Source organism: Triticum dicoccoides, chromosome 3A, assembly GCF_002162155.2.
Source record: "Triticum dicoccoides isolate Atlit2015 ecotype Zavitan chromosome 3A, WEW_v2.0, whole genome shotgun sequence".
Lineage (NCBI taxonomy): Eukaryota > Viridiplantae > Streptophyta > Magnoliopsida > Poales > Poaceae > Triticum > Triticum dicoccoides.
Window position 1 is genome coordinate 525,138,526 of NC_041384.1, and position 4,207 is coordinate 525,142,732.

Below are 4,207 nucleotides of genomic sequence, written 5' to 3' on the forward strand. Positions count from 1 at the left end.
TAGATCTACTCTTGTACTACCCACATCATCAATATTAATCAAGCAGGACGTAGGGTTTTACCTCCATCAAGAGGGCCTGAACCTGGGTAAAACATCGTGTCCCCTGCCTCCTGTTACCATCTGGCCTAGACGCACAGTTCGGGACCCCCTACCCGAGACCGCCGGTTTTGACACCGACATTGGTTCTTTCATTGAGAGTTCCTTTGTGTCATCGCCGTTAGGCTTGATGGCTCCTACTATCATCGATAGCAATGCAGTCCAGGGTGAGACTTTTCTCCCCGGACAGATCTTCGTATTCGGCGGCTTTGCACTGCGGGCTAATTCGCTTGGCCATCTGGAGCAGATTGAAAGCTACGCCCCTGGCCATCAGGTTAGATTTGGAAGTTTGAACTACACGACCGACATCCGCGGAGACTTGATCTTCGACGGATTCGAGCCACAGCCGGGCGCGCCGCACTGTCACGATGGGTATGACCTAACTCTGCCGCCGAATAGTACCCCAGAGGCCGCGCCCGCATCAGCTCCGACCCTTAGCTTGGAGCCAACTGCGCCAATCGAGGACGTACGGGTTGTTAGACACCGCCTCAGGGGCTGCAGTGTCAACGGCGATCGAGCCGAACACCAGCCTAACCCTCTGCGCAGCCCGTGACTCCAAGGTGCCGGACTCTTTTCCAGACTCCGAACCATCCGCGCCCCTGCCAATCAAATCCGATTGGGCGCCGATCATGGAATTCACCGTCGTGGATATCTTTCAGCACTCGCCCTTCGACGACTTTCTGAATTCACTAAGGTCTCTCTCTTTGTCAGGAGAGCCCTGGCCGGACTATGGCCAACAGGATTGGGATGCGGACGACGAATAAATTCGACGCCCACCCACCACCCACTTCGTAGCCACTGTCGATGATTTAACCGACATGCTCGACTTCGACTCCGAAGACATCGACGGTATGGATGACAATGTAGGAGATGAACATGAACCAGCGCCTATAGGGCACTGGAAAGCCACCTCATCATATGACATATCCATGGTGGATACACCCAACGAAGGCAATGGCGACGAGATAGCGGAGGATGACCCCTCCAAGAAGCAACCCAAGCGCCGACGTCAGCGGTGCCGCTCTAAGTCCCGCCAAAGCAAAAGTGGTGATACCGGCACAGGAGATAATAACACTCTGGATAGTGCCGAAGACAACAACAATCCCCTCTAGCAAGATTTAGAGCAGGAGGATGAAGGAACCAGCTCTCCTGAGAGAGCGGCAGACGGAGAGGAGGAGGATGACAGTTACATGCCCCCCTCCGAAGACGAGGCAAGCCTCGGCGACGGTGAATTCGCCGTACCAGAGGATCCCGTCGAACAAGAGCGCTTCAAGCGCCCGCTTATAGCCACGGCAAATAGCCTGAAGAAAAAGCAGCAACAACTTCAAGCTGATCAAGATCTGCTAGCTGACAGATGGACTGAAGTCCTCGCGGCCGAGGAACATAAACTCGAGCGCCCCTCCAAGAATTACCCAAAGTGCAGGTTACTACCCCGACTGGAGGAAGAAGCGTATGATACGGCTGATCGGCCACCTCGTGGCCGCGATAGAGAGGCATTCCAGCCAAAAGCTCAGCCTCCACCCCGACGCCATTCAAATAAAAAGGCATGGGGAGATACGCCAGACCTGCGAGACATATTGGAGGACAAAGCAAAGCATGCAAGATCGATCTACGGATCACGATGGCGCACCACTCTGTGAGACGATAAACGTCACGCCGGATACAGTAAAAGCAAATCCGGCCGGGCCGAACACAGCGGGTAAGACCCATTCAAGTTGCGTCGTGATATAGCCCAATATAGAGGCGCCGCACACCCCTTATGCTTCACAGACGAAGTAATGGAACATCAATTCCCAGAAGGTTTCAAACCTGTAAATATTGAATCATACGACGGCACAACAGATCCCGCAGTATGGATTGAGGATTTCCTCCTCCACATCCACATGGCCCGCGGTGATGACTTACACGCCATCAAATACCTCCCACTAAAGCTCAAAGGACCAGCGCGACATTGGCTTAACAGCTTGCCAGCGGACTCCATTAGCTGTTGGGAAGATCTGAAAGCCGCATTCCTCGACAACTTTCAGGGCACTTATGTGCGACCACCAGACGCCGATGACTTGAGCCACATAATTCAGCAGCTAGAAGAGTCGGCCATGCAATTATGGACTCGGTTCCTTACAAAGAAAAATCAAATCGTCGACTGTCCGGATGCGGAGGCCTTAGCGGCTTTCAAACACAACATCCGAGACGAGTGGCTACCCCGGCACCTTGGTCAGGAAAAGCCGAAATCTATGGCAGCTCTCACGACGCTATGACCCGCTTTTGTGCGGGAGAAGATAGTTGGCTGGCTCGCAGTAATAATATATCAAAGAACCATGGTACCTCAGATACCAAGGACGGCAATAGCAGGTCACGTCGCAACAAACATAAGCGCCGCATTAATAGCAAAAATACTGAGGATACGACAGTCAATGCCGAATTCAAAGGCTCTAAACCCGGTCAGCGGAAAAAGCCATTCAAACAAAGTACACCGGGTCCGTCCAGCTTGGACCGTATACTCGATCGCTTGTGTCAAATACACGGCACCCCAGACAAGCCAGCCAATCACACCAACAGGGACTGTTGGGTGTTCAAGCAGGCCGGCAAGTTAATTGCCGAAAACAAGGACAAGGGGCCGCATAGCGATGACGAAGAGGAGCCCCGGCATCCGCACACCGGAGGGCAGAAGAGGTTTCCCCCGCAAGTGCGGACGGTGAACATGATATACGCGACCCACATCCCCAAGAGGGAGCGGAAGCGTGCGCTCAAGGACGTATATGCGTTGGAGCCAGTCGCCCCAAAGTTCAACCCTTGGTCCTCCTGTCCGATCACCTTCGATCGCAGGGACCACCCCACTAGTACCCGTCATGGCGGATTTGCTGCACTGGTCCTAGACCCAATCATTGACGGATTCCACCTCACTCGAGTCCTTATGGATGGCGGCAGCAGCCTGAACCTGCTTTATCAGGACACAGTGCGCAAAATGGGTATAGACCCCTCAAGGATCAAACCCACAAAAACGACCTTTAAGGGCTTCCAGGTGTAGAGGCCCATTGCACAGGCTCAATTACACTGGAAGTGGTCTTCGGATCCCCGGATAACTTCCGAAGCGAAGAGTTAATCTTCGATATAGTCCCGTTCCGCAGTGGTTATCATGCACTGCTCGGGCGAACCGCATTTGCGAGATTCAATGCGGTACCGCATTATGCATACCTCAAGCTCAAGATGCCAGGACCTCGCGGGGTTATTACAGTCAATGGAAACACAGAGCGCTCTCTCCGAACAGAGGAGCACACCGCGGCCCTCGCAGCAGAAGCGCAAAGCCGCCTCTCAAGGCAATCAACCAGTTCGGCGCTTCAAAGCCCGGACACCTTCAAGCGCGCTCGGGGCAATCGGCAAATAGACCGCCTGGCGCGATATGAGCTCGCGTAGCAATACGGCGCCCCCCCAAATCCCAGCACAACGGCGAAACTCGTGCCGCACGTACATAATTACGCATTAAAAATACCATGGGCACAGGTGGGGAGGGGGGCACAACTGCGGTACGTCCCAAGACGCGGCTTAAACCGCACTAGGGGCTTCCCGTTTGGTTATTTTTCCTTTTTTTCAGGACCTTAATCTCTGGAAACACGGTCCGGCAGCACTATTGCCGAACACATGATGCAGCAACCAAGGAGGCAGACAGCTACGTCATACCACGGAATTCCCAGGTTGATTACAGTAGCGAGCGAAATATTCGATTTCATATCATTCCTCAGCTTGCCCTTGGAAGGACATGGTCCTACTCTTTGCTTATCGCACTATCTGTATCATTTTGCTTTAACGCACCTTTTTGAATAAACAATGCATAACATCACGACTATTATTGCATTCTTGTTATATATATATATATATATATATATATATATATATATATATATATATATATATATATATATATATGTATGTGTTCATTAACGACGCCTTGCAACCGTACACTTTGGTACGGCCAATACACCAGGGGCTTATGTACCCCACAATATGGTGTGAAAAGTCCAAACACTTTCACAAGTGCGGCACCCCGAACTTATAGCATTATATGCATCAGCTCCGAATCATGTCTTTGGTCAAATGTTGGGTTTGCCCGGAT